Here is a 13,994-nt window from a genome sequence, read left to right on the forward strand (position 1 = left end):
TCCCGAAACGTTTAATCCCCTTCATCGGAGATACTCGCAAAAACACATGGTCCCCTACTCGGAACTCAACATCTCTACGTTTCGGATCTGCGTAACTCTTCTGTCTGCTCTGAGAAGCAAGCATTCTAGCTTTTATCTTTTCTATTGCCTCATTGGTCCGCTGAACTGACTCTGGACCTAGGTATTTCCTCTCCCCTGTCTCATCCCAAAGGGATGTGGGATCTACATTTCCTACCGTACAACAACATGTGGTGCCATCCCTATCGTACTCTGATAACTGTTGTTATAAGAAAATTCTATTAACGGTAGGTATTTGCTCCATGAACCCTCAAAGTCCATAACACAGGCTCTCAACATATCCTCCAATATCTGAATTGTCCTTTCGGACTGACCATTTGTCTGAGGATGGAATGCTGTACTGAATTTTAGCTTTGTACCCATTGCCCGTTGCAAACTTTGCCAAAATTTGGAGGTGAATTTCGGATCCCTGTCCGAAACTATAGACTTCGGTACCTCGTGAAGTCTCACTATCTCCCCGACATATAACTCGCTAACTGATCCACCGTAAATGTTGTTCGACCGCGGGAAAATGAGCAGATTTCGTAAATCGGTCCACCACTACCCAGATGGAATCATGCAAACCCGTGGTCCTAGGTAACCCGACCACAAAATCCATCATAATATCTTCCCATTTCCATTCGTGCAGGTTAGAGGCCGCAACAACCCCGTCGGTCTCCGATGTTCAGCCTTGATCCGTCGACAAGTGAGGCATCTCGATACGAATTCTACCAAATTCTTCTTCATACCGTTCCACCAGAAGTACGGTTTCAAATCTTGGTACATCTTGGTGGTGCCGGGATGCAGAGAATATGGGGTAGAATGAGCCTCCTCAAAGATCTCGTTTCTCAATTCCACACTGTTCGGAACACAAACCCTCGCTTTATACAAAAGCATCCCACTATCTGACACTTGAAAAGTCTTTGGCTTGACCGCCCAATACCTCATCTCGTGATCTTCACTAACTCCTCGGATTCATCATCCGGAAGCAACCTTTATTCTTTCCAACGAGTCAGATTGCAGCGTTAAGTCGTGAAGCCGACCTACCACAAACTCAACGCCGGATCTAACCATATCCTCTCGCTAGCCGGGGGTGAGATCCGAACCATGCTAGCTACTTGCCCGGACCCCTTTCTACTCGGGGCATCGCCCACTACATTGGCTTTTCCGGATGATAGAGGATCTCGCAATCGTAATCCTTCACTAATTCCAACCAACGCCTTTGTCTCATGTTCAAATCTTTTTGAGTAAAGAAATACTTGAGACTTTTATGGTCGGTATAGATCTCACACTTCTCCCCATAAAGGTAATGCCGCCAAATCTTCTGCAAAAACCATCGCGGCCAATTCTAAATCATGAGCCCGGGTATCGCCGTTCATAATCCTTTAACCGACGAGAGGCATAAGCGATAACCCGATCGGCTCGCATCAATACGCACCCCAAACCCCGTTTGGATGCGTCACGAAGACTACGAACTTCTCCTTGTCCGAAGGCAAAGCTAGCAATCGAGCAAGAATCAATCTCTCGTTTCGGCTCCCGAAAGCTAGCTTCACATTTATCCGACCGGCATAAATCGCCGATTCTTCTTTGTAAGCTCGGTTAGGGGCATTGAAATTTTGGAGAACCCCTCCACGAACCTATGGTAGTACCCGAAGCCTAATCCCAAGAACCTTCTCGATCTCCACCGTCTTCGGTCTGCCCCGCCAATCCCCGACGGATTCAATCTTTCCGGATCCACCTCGATCCCATCTTTACTCACAATGTGCCCTAGGAAGGACACCCGAGACAACCGTAACTCACATTTCTTGAACTTGGCGTAGAGCTTATGTTCTCGAAGTCGTTGCGGCACTACCATCCGAAGATGTAACTCATGCTCCTCTTCCGATTGAGAGTACACGAGGATGTCGTCGATAAACACAATCACACGTATATCGAGAAATACTTGAACACTCTATTCATCGTGTCCATGAATGCCGCAGGAGCATTGGTTAGTCCGAATGACATAACCGTAAACTCGTAGTGTCCATACCTAGTGCGGAAGCGAGCTCTTCGGAATGTCCTCCTCTCGGATTCTCAACCGATGATAACCCGAACGGAGATCAATCTTAGAAAAGACCGTCTTCCCCGAAGCCGATCGAACAAGTCATCGATCCTAGGTAATGGGTATTTATTCTTCACCGTCGGCGCCTTGTTCAACTCTCCGTAGTCGATGCACATCCTCATAGATCCATCCTTCTTCGACGAACAAAACCGGGCTCCCCGGGGTGACACACTGGCCGAATGAACCCTATGTCAAAGAACCCTTGGAGCCCGAATCTTTAATTCCTTAAGTTCAGCTTCGGAGCCATCCTATACGGGGCTTTGGAAACCGGATCCACCCCCGGTGCCAAGTCAATCACGAAATCGATCTCCCGCCGAGGTGGTAACCCCGGAAGTTCTTCTAGAAAAACGTCCAAAAATTCCCGAACCACTCGATGTCCTCTCGGCCGAGCGAGATCCGGCCGAGTGGTGTCCACCACCACGGCCGTAAACCCTAAGCACCCACCGTGCAATAATTCTCTCGCCGACATAGCCGAGATCACCGGATCCGAGATCCCCCGAACCGAACCCACAAATACAAACGGTTCTTCACTTTCCGCTATTGGAAGACTACCATCTTCCTCTTTACAGTCAATGCTCGCCGAATATTGAGATAGGAAATCCATTCCTAAAATAATATCGAATTCGACTAAGCTCATCTCTATCGATCGCCGCTTAACTCTCTACCATCTATCCCGACGGCATAGACCTAATCCACCTATCGGAGATAACCAATTCTCCGCCAGTAACAGGTTCCAAACCCCGATTCATATCTATCAAAGGGTCTACCCAACTTACTAAAGACTCGGCCGCCACATAAGAATGTGTAGCCCCGTAATCAAACAAAGACCGAATAAAGCGAGTTGTTAATAAAAAGCCGACCCGTAACAACTCGATGGGCCGGCATCCGCATCGGCTTGCGTGATAGCGAACACCCCGTCGGAGTGGGTATCGCCGGAGCTCTCGGTCGTGGTCTGAGTCGGGGACATTCCCTCTTGAAGTGTCTAGGCATGCCACAATGAAAGCATCCCTGACCTTTGCATTCGCCCCGATGGTGCCTCTTGCAGCTAGGGCACTCGGGATAGGAGAATCGGGTCTCATTACCACCAGGACGACTCCCTCTGTTCTGGTTCCCCCGGAAGGTCTTGTTCTGACTCGAGCCGCCGGAAGCAGTGGGTGCCCTCTTCCTCTGATCAATGGCCGAACCACTACTCCCCCTGCTATAGCCCGATGCAGAGGGGTAGGAGCTCCGCCACTAATCGAGTACTAGGCGACTCCGACATGCACCCCACCGCCCGCCTCGCAGTGCCTTCTCCACCATCTGAGCGTAGGTGGTGTTGTCGTCCGTGGTAATCATCAGGTCATGCCTGATCTTGGGATTCAACCCGTCCAAGTACTTCTCCTTCTTACTGAAGTCGGTCGGCACAATTCCCGAGGCTAACCTCGCCAACCGATCGAACTGAGTAGTATACTCAGTGACGCTCATGTTCTCCCGCTGGGTCAGGTGAACGAACTCTTTCCTCTTGGCGCTTCTGACCGCCTCATTATAGTATTTCGCGTTGAAGAGTTCCTGAAACCTTTCCTGTGTCATGGTGGTGACGTCATGGATCCGAGACACCATGTCCCACCATACTGTGGCGTCCTCCCGGAACCGAAACGTGGCGCACACCACTCGTCGTTACCGTGACACCCATGAAATTCAGATTCCGGTAATCACCGTCGCCCACTGTTCGGCTTTCATCACGTCCGACCTCCCAGAATACCGGAGGTGCACAGCTTCGAACCGCTCATACAATGGTTCCGATACGTGGGCCGCCACCACTATCTCGGCACAGGCGCCAGGGCAGTGCCGCCGGAACTACGGGCACAGAACCGGCAGGAGCACCCCGTCGTCTCAACCTCTCGAATCTCGAGGTCTTGCTCTTCGATCCGGCTTGCATCTCCGCAAACCGTAACTCCCGCCGGGGCTCCCCGATCGAGTTTGGGGGAGCCCGGCAGCCCGTGGCGGGTTCTCATCACCCCGACCACGAGCCCGCCGCCGGGACCTCTGCCTCGGCCCCTGGCAGGTGGGGGAAACTGAGCTCCCTCTCCCTGATTCGACCCTACGGAGTTGCCCTGACTCCTGGTAGTCCGCCTGGCGTCCATCTGATTAGAACCGCCTGTGAAACCAAGAGTTGGCATATCAGGTCGTATTCAAGGCGAGCTTACTAATGCCGCTTAATTTGGAAATTAGAAATGAAACATGCGCCGGGCAGAGTAAAAAATAAACAAGCCTGACAGCAGGCGGTAAGCTTGGGGGATAAGTTGGTATGGCGCAAGGCCGACAAATACAAGGAAATTAATAAAATAATCTTGAAGGGGAAGCATGGCCTCGGCCATCAAGTGTGTCTGGCTCCAGGCTCCGAAGCCCTCGTAGTTATGGTTGGGCGTCTCCTCGTCCCGGGGTGGCCGGTGGAAGGTCCCGGAGGTTGTAGGCTTGATGCCTGCCACCACCACAATGTGTTCCAACTGGTGAGGGCAGGTCAAGGTGGAGCGAAGCTCAGCTGCTTCCCACCCGTTGGCACGAGACTTGTGCCCTTCTTGGGCCACTGGACCCTTCATGACTTCCTCTAGTGTGGCCAAGCGTTTCTCTCCCTTCCTTGAAGATTTAGAACCGGACGCAGACATTTTGGTTCTGAAAAAGATTGAAAAAATCCAGCAGTCAGGCCCCAAACCAAACCCTAATTCAAAAAAAAAAGGGAATGGGGGTCCCCTAACCGCTGGAAAGAGGCCCCCTCCGGACACTTGCCAAAAAAGAAAGCCTCAAAAGGTTTTCCTTGACAAGGGTCGGGTGCAAGAATCCCACAGGTAGTGTAACACCCTAACTATCTTAGGCGTATTACGTGATTTTTAAACGTACTGTGCAGCTCGTTGCTAATCAACGAGGTTTATGGAAAAACGTGATTAATTAAAATTTTGCTTTTTGATTAAACTTGTAAAACATATTATAAAAGACTCGGGATCCCGATTATAAAAATAGTTACAAAAAGTTTCACTGTTTAACTATTACATCAAAATAAAAGTCGTCTAACGACAGTTACAAAAATCTCAGCCTTGCTGTCCCGAGGATCGTACGCTCCAGGCCTAACCGCCCCGACATGTACAATCTCATATGCTCGCTCACGGTCCATCAGCAACAGCCTTGCCTTTACCTACACATGAACATAAACTGTGAGTCGACAGACTCAGTAAGAAAAGCATAATAATAACATACATAACTAACTGCCGTGTCCAACACGATACTGAGTCCCGCTACTGCCATGTCCAACATGGTACTGAGCCACTACTGCCATGTCCAACATGGTACTGAGTTTTGAACGTTCAGGGGACGGTACTATTGACAAGTATCCTCCTGATCGGTCGAACCGGTCATACTCCGCCGCCGGTCATACTCCACTGTACCGACGGGATAGGTCAATAGCACCGAACCACCAACCAAATGTCACTGATCGGTCGAACCGTCATACTCCGCCGTCGGTCATACTCCGGCACGTACCGACGTGACGGGGTTGGATGGTTCGAAGCCTAAATACATGACTAATGTAATCTAGCAGCTTCCTACATGCACGCTAAACATGTAATCTACATATGCATACCGTTATACTAATCTTACACGGATTCCGATTTCGGGTGTGCCGCCAACCCGACCGGAACCGAAGCCGAGTGGCGGACATCGGCTCCTAAACCATAAAAATCACAACGCTATAAGTGACACGCTAAATCACTTCCCGGACTAAAACTTGAAACTAAAAGTTTCCCTATCGATAAAAAGCATGGCAATACCCCTAAAAACCTAAAAACGAGGAAAACTAGGGTTCGGAAAAATTCCCCAACCTAGGACGCTGCCCAACCGAATTCCGGTTCGGGAAAATTCGAACACCCATCCGAATTGATGCACAACCGAATTCCGTTCCTCGCAGCAAGAACAATAAAAATTCATAACTTGCACAATTCAACCCCAAATCACATGGAACCTTCCGCACTGCTCTATACCTCCCCTAGAACATTTCTAAGGCAACAAAACCACCCAGATTGCACGAATTCAAAAATCACCATTAGAGCTCAAGCTTTGAGTTCTAAACTCAAACTTGAGCAAACCTAGCTAGCATGCAATCAAATCCATCTAAACTTACTTAAACAAGCTTAACTAAGCCTCTGAAAACAATCAAAAACATCAACAATATCACAGCAACAGAACATAGACATTTCTCTTTGAAAACCATATTTTTGAGCTAAAAATCAAAACTTTGAACAACACAACTAGCATGCATCATAACCAGCTCTATTCTACTCAATTGAACAAGATTTAAACCTCAGAAATCATATTACAAACACAGCAGCAACAACACCTCAAGCAAGCATGCATTTACTCACATTTTCACCATTTTTATTCAAGAAAATAAAGAGAAAGAGTTAGAATCACCTACCACAATCAAGAGCTCACAAATTAAGGTTGAATCAAGCTTTGAAAATTGAAGAAAAACCCAGCTTTTGCACCCCAAATACCCAGCCGAAAGTGGAGAGGAAAAAGAGAGAGTTTTCTATTTTTTTCTAACTTTGAGATTTTTTGTAAAATGAAGAAATGAAATCAAATACACATATAACATTCATTTCAGCCAATTAATAAATAATTAAACATTTAATTTCAATTAATAAACTCACTAGTAGACAAAACACTAATGGGGCAAAAAGACCATTTTGCCCCTCCACCATAAAACCATGAAAATCATACTAAAGGGGGTATTTTTGGGACATTCTAAATTCCCGGCCATTCCCGACATTCCCAATGCCTAAAACCCGTCCCCAAAATACTAACATACTAAGTTGTGATTTCTACTGAGCCAAACGCCGAGTTCCAAAATACCGGACACCGGAAATGCGAAATATACAAACTACTGATGACATAATCATGCATTTCTGAATTCCATAAATAACAGTAATAAATTATTTAAATAGCTATAAATAATTTCATAATTAAACATAAACAACTGCTAATTTCCAAATTAACTAAGCGGGCTTTACAGGTAGTGACATTACGAATAAGCAAAAAGAAAAGGAAAAAGGGGTCAAAATCGAGAAGACGAAGTCTACTCTAAACCTTTGAGTGTCATTACGTGAGACAAAGATGGGTCCTCGACAAAAACACGATGAAAAGAAACAATTCAACAGAAAAGAAAGAGGAATCTAACGCGTTGTACAGAAACTCAAAACAGGAATTCCTAGAAAGTCAACATCCAACCCAGAAAAAGCAGATGAACAGTAAAGCATGTTATGTAAACAAACAATGAACTAAAGTACAAGATGCGAAGAACTTACATAAAGCTTGGGAACTGGGCGTTGGTGTTGATCGCTGGTAAAAAGTTGATTGGCAGCGACGAAGGAAAAGGAGTAAGAAATCTATGGTGTTTAAAGGTTTCTGTTCTCTCTGAAAAACTTGAGAAAATTTGGTGACATGCTGAAAGTAACCAAATGAAGTAAGAAGGTTGGCTTTTATAGGCCAAAGCATGTGTGAGACAGCTGTGATCAGCCACCATCAAACGGCTGGGAAGGCAATCGATTCGAATTCCCTGGATCCAACAGTTGGATTGAATCGTCATCAAGGCGGTGAAAACGCTTGAGTACCCGTCTGACACCCATTAATGTGTCGTATCAATAAATGGATAAGAAACGAATCGACGCCTGCAAAAAGTGAATAACTGCAATATTGATGGTCATTAAATACACCATCACGCACCCAAAGCACGTGCCAGGAAACCGAGGAGGCAACCAGAGGCATCTAAGCAAGCCTTGTTCACTCCATAAGTAAACAAGGCTTGGGGGTAAATGTTGCCCCTGATTTTGCCCAAAATACGTGGACCAACCGGACGATGACATGTGGATGGAAAGTGTTTAGCATTTGAATAAAACAGCTAAGTCTTCTTCATGCAAAGGATTACCTTAGACATGCCTCCCGGAGAAGGCATGTAAGTCTCGTATGCTCTCGGAGAGCAAGATGGCAACATAGCATCTCCGGGAGGTGTCACGTTTCATCTGAAGAGTCATCTCGCATTTAATGCCGCATGGGAGGAGGCGTATTGAAACTGTCATACGCAGTAAAGTCTGACGGCACAACTCCCAATCTGTACCCACTAGGCTATGACCAATAAAGTCTAGTGACGGCTATTCTGTGAGGAATCACATCAGTCAAAAGGGATTAAAGACTACCCTCATAAAATCCCTACAGAGCCTAGGGATTAGACCATGCATTACCTATGATAAATTCATTGGGAATGTGTGACTTTACTGATAGTTACAGAAATGCATGTACCTTAATTCTAGGGATCACCCCACAAAAACACTATAAATACCCCCCAAAGCTCATTAAAGAGGGGTTGAGAATTCTGGGTTTCATAAGAACTAGAAGAGTAAATACTCACCAAGAACATTCTCTGTATTAAATACTATCATAAATACGCAGACTCGTGGACTAAGGCTCATTAACGCCCCAACCACGTAAAAATTCTCCTTCTTAATTTCTTGCAGCTCTCTAAATTATTATTATTTTATTGGTTGCCGAAAACCTCGATCAACACAATAGAACGTAATTTAAGCAATAAATCAATATCCTGGAAAACATGATTTGGAGAGGAACAATTATTTATTACTATTTTTCATTGATGATGATCATATGAAGATTCCTACTTTTTATTCTTATTTCTCTATGTGTTATTAGGAACGGGTGAAAAACTTTTAAGAGTATGTTTATTGGAATTTTTTTCTTTTTTCTTTAATATATAAATTAGTAATTTAACTATGGTTAACCACATTATTTTACACAGCACATAAGTGCGGTGTGGTTTGCGGTTAATATTAGTTTTATAAGTCCAAATCAGTGTAGAAAGCAGAAATGGGTTTTATTAAAAAAATGAATCTAATCTAAATCATTATTGACCTCATTTCTAGTCAACGACGTGGAGTCAATAAAACAGCAATATAATAATAGAATAATAAATAACACTTTAATAATATAAACGACACAAACAGTAATATAATAATAGAATAATGAATAACACTTTAATAATATAAACAACACACGAAATTTATAGAGGTTCGACCCATTTCAGCAGTAACAGCCTAATCCCATTTTATTGTATTACTTATGAAATAATATTAAGATGACAAGATCCGTCTAAGTGAGTTTCTTAATATCTCTCAAAAAGGTTACAAATATTTTTAGAGTGTTTTCTCTATTGTAAGTGCGTAAATCTAAATAGCGAATTGACCTCACTATTTATAGGGAAGAATAAATACATAAGTCACCAAAAATATGAGATAAATAAGGAAGGGTTTAAATGTGAATCTCATGATTTTTTTCATCTGTCAAATCAAATCCCATGAAAATATGGATATTAATTAGCCTATTATTGTGGAATTGATTAAGGAAAGTATCTTTGAAGATCTTCATTGAATTCTTCTGTTCAGTCATTCACTTTACAATTACATGGCTTACATAGTTCGGGGCGAGGTGAGGTCTTGGGCTTGTTCGATTCTATTGGCATCAACTGGCCTAGTCGTCACAAATTGGTGTTATACTCCGCTCATGGGAAATTTCCATACCACGTATCAGCCTGCTAGTGCCACGTCATTAGTATGAATTTTGGGATAACATTTGCCCCCAAGTCTGCATGGAAACTTCTGATCGTACGGGGACTTTCTAGGCCTTACACGTTGCACGGCTAGGTGACACGTGTTTGTACCCACGTGCCTGCACGGATATGATATCACTTCTACCCGAAGCATGTGAATCCTTCTTTATCCTTTAAAATCTTCGCATTAGTTGTCTTTTCTTGGAAACCGCATCTTAGGGATCGTGCACTGACAATTACACAACCCCTACAATGATTACCTTTTTGCTTTTTGGGGAGAAATAGAATATTTTGAAATTGATTGCCATTATATCCCTTGGTAATCCTATAAATAGGATCAAAAATACCCATTTGCAATCTTTAGCCATTTAAAAATATACAAAGCAAGAAGAGAGATGTTCTTTGAGAGATTGGTCCTTTTCAACTTGATCAGACTGTTCTTCGATGAGAAGCCTCAACCAACCAGGGAAGTAGTAAGTGTTGGAATATATTTTACCAGGATCTAGATTTACTAACAACTATTTTTTAACATCCTAAACATGAACTTCTAAAACGATATGAAATAAACACATATAAAGTTTCAGAAACCTTACAGTGGGTGCAGCGGAATTATAATGGCTCCTTCCGCTCAGATCTCTAACCCTTGTATCCTTTCTGTAGCAGAGTATCACCAAGATCTGAGCCCGATTCTCCTTCTCTTGAATTTGGATTCTTCACAGCCTTACACACTATGATTGAGTACCACTTGATGTGTGTGGGCACTTACTCTAATTACTCTAGGGTTTCGATTTTGAAGAGAGAAAGAGAGAGAGAATTTCGAAAATAGGTAGAGAGAAGATGGCTCAAAATTTTACTGAAGGGAAGTGTTTGCATCTTTTTCTTTGAGGCATCACTACCTATTTATAGGAAACCACTTAGGGTTAGGTTAGATTTATTTGGCATTAAAATAATGAAAAAATAAAATGGTAAATTGCTCTTTAAGTGGGCGGCCATGGATATTGAGCCCCACTTTGCAATTTTGCCATTTCTCCAATTATTCATCTTATTTTCTCAAAAATACCATTTTTCCTATTTAACCACTTAAATGTCAAATCTAATTATTTAATAATTAAAATTAATTATTAAATAAAATTGTCATTTAATATATTTATTAATTAGACTTAATAAAGTGTCTTAATTAATAAATAAATCCTAAAATCTCTTTTCTTCACAATTAAGCCCTAGCTTAGTGAAAATTCACAAACTAGACATAGTCTAATTTTAGAATTATAATTGATTAATTAAAATCAATTAACTGAGTCTTACAAGCAGTATTGTCTCAACTAGTATGGGGACCATGGGCCTATATATCCGAGCTTCCAATAAGCAGATCTAGAATTTACCAAGTAAATCCACTAACTTATTAATTCCTCATTGCATCCACCATAGAACTTGGAATTGCACTCTCAGTTATATAGAACGCTCTATATGTTCCACGATATAGATATGCTATTAATTATCCATTGTTATAATCCCAATAATCAATAATCCTCTATAGATGATTTACATTGCATAGGGATTAATTTACAGTTACACCCTTCAATGTATTTTATCCTTAAAATACTTAGCCACCTATAAATAATATTTCAGTGAACTAACATAATCACTGAAATGAGTACTCAACCATTTATCTGTTTAGCCAAGCTCGAAGGAAATCATCATTTCACTTCTATGTCCAGATAGAAGCTATAGATTCCATATCTATGATTAGCGCTCCCACTCAATTGCTATAAGAATTTAAATTCTCAAATTTTTGATTAAAACAAACACAGATGCTGACTGGCAGGGTCGATTTGATCCACATTAAAGCAGTACACGTGTAATTCCTTCATCACATTCTCTTAGGTTATTTCTCATAATTTTTAGGGTTTCCTATCTATTTTAAGTCTCCAAAACACTAGAATCCTTTTTCCCAAGATGGGTTTCTCTAAATTAGATCTCTTTCCTTTCCCTAGTCAGAGTATTGGAATGTTTTTCTCGAAGAGGCATTCCGAAAATGTTTGGTGACTCACCTCTTTGTCCTTCTTCTTTTGTAGGCGAACTCAGCTAAATTCTAGGGAGGTGATAACTGAGTAGACAACGACTTGCTCCAATAACTTTTTGAAGATCACCCAAAAACTTCGTACGATAGATTCGTCCTCATCTTCAAGTGAATAATCACTTTTCTCAAATTCTTTCAAGTGGAAAGTCTCAAGCGACTCCTCAGAACCTCAATTCCAACATCACCACTATCCTGACCAGATCGGTGGAGAAGGATACAGTCACCATATCTAGGAGTTGCATAGAGGTTAGAGGAAATTTCTTCCGTCTTGGTGGACTTATAGAGTCCGACCAGACACCCTTAACACTTTTCTTGTTGGTCATCTAACTTTATTGAGGAGAGACTCCGCCTAGGCAGACTTAATAGTTATAGTAGCAAGGCATACCTCAAAACCACTGCCCTCGCCCAAGTTAAACCTGGCGAACACAAAACAAACAACAAAGACCGTACCGGCCAGAGACTCGCACATTGACCAACTCATGGCTGAGCAAAATGAGTCGGAGGTGCAGGAGTCCTTCAAAGAAGAGGTATAAATTAACGTCACGGCTAGCCCTCCTGTAATTGACGGAGGGTTTGATGCTGACGACAACCCCTTGTCGCCCTCTGGATGACAAGTCATGCCTGGGGTGATTATGTTAAGGAAGGGTTTAAGAAAGCATTACCGATCTCCTATGTGGATTAGGTTTTGGTGGATTAGGTTTTTTTTCTTGGTGTTGGCTCCCAGTGTTCATTTCAAGCGTCCGGCTCAGGTACACTAGAGCTCCTTTTTGAGCTCCCAAAGGTTTGTAGATGTAGAGGGAGGGACTCAGGTTTTACCTAAGGGAAGTGTGTCCCTATCTTGGCTTCTTGACCGTTTTGAACCCTTTTGGGAGGCCGATAATGGGCGTTTCTTGTTGAGAGTTTAGTACTGCCTCCTTTACCCATTTTTTCAGCATGATATGAGCTGATCCTGGAGCTCCTTTCCTCTTGGTATTTGACTTTGGAGCGACTTGGTGGCGTGGTCCTTTAATTTTTTCTATATTGTTTTGTGTGTTTTATTTTCTTTGTAATAATGGTGTTTGGCACCCTATGTCATTAATAGTGTTAGCGTTAGGTTGTTTTGTGAGCTTTGTAACTTTATTCTCCTTAGTGAGCTTTGAGGTTTTGCTCTACTTTGTAATTAACGTGGTTTGTCGTTTGTAGTCTTCTCTACGTGAGATAGTGCAAATTTTTTCTACGTGATCATGTAACCATAATGAATCTTCTTTAAAAAAAATAAACAAAAAAGCCATTGTTTAACATTTATTGAATTAATTTTTATTATTTATTTCTTAAGTTTGTTAGTTTCAATTAATTTTGTTTTTCTTGTTTTTATTAATTTTGAAATCCAATTTTTATTAGCCAAATAAAAATAAAAAATTTATTTTGGTATTTACTAACAATCCTCAGAGAGAACGATGCTTGTATTTGTCATCATTACTACTTGGTAATATTTACGTATACTTGCGCAATAGAATATAAACATCTTTTGATGTACTTGGTAATTGGTATTGTTAGTTATTGGCAATTTTTGGTACTAGTAGTGCCTAGTACTTCATTTGACGTGATCTAGTGCTTATACATGGACGACTAAGGTGATATCACCAGATAACTCTTCTCTACATAAAGATTGATGTGCAATATTCTTCTAGAAACTAAGAGTGGCAATATGAATTTCGACATGATCGCACAACATGAACACAACACAAATTTTATTGGTAGAAGTCGAAAAAATTAGGTACAAGTCGAAAGTAGGCCAACACATCTAGCGTGAAATAAAAAAAAAACAGGTCAAATACAACACAATCTACTTAATATGAACTTGACGTGTTTAAAACGTTCTCTGAAAAATTTAAATATAATTATTAATAATATAAATTACATAAATATATATTTTTGGAAAATTCTACAATGCACACCCTTAAAATGGATATATTGATGCACCCCTATCTGTTTTAGCATCCGAAATAATTTTTCAGTCAAATTTTTTCTCATGGTCATGTACGTTATAGTTATTTATGACATCCTGCAAAATTTTAAGAAATTTGGAAAAGTTTAACACGCCGAAAACTATATTCAAACATTGTATTGCACGC

The sequence above is a fragment of the Cannabis sativa genome, chromosome X, assembly GCF_029168945.1.
Source record: "Cannabis sativa cultivar Pink pepper isolate KNU-18-1 chromosome X, ASM2916894v1, whole genome shotgun sequence".
Taxonomy (NCBI): domain Eukaryota; kingdom Viridiplantae; phylum Streptophyta; class Magnoliopsida; order Rosales; family Cannabaceae; genus Cannabis; species Cannabis sativa.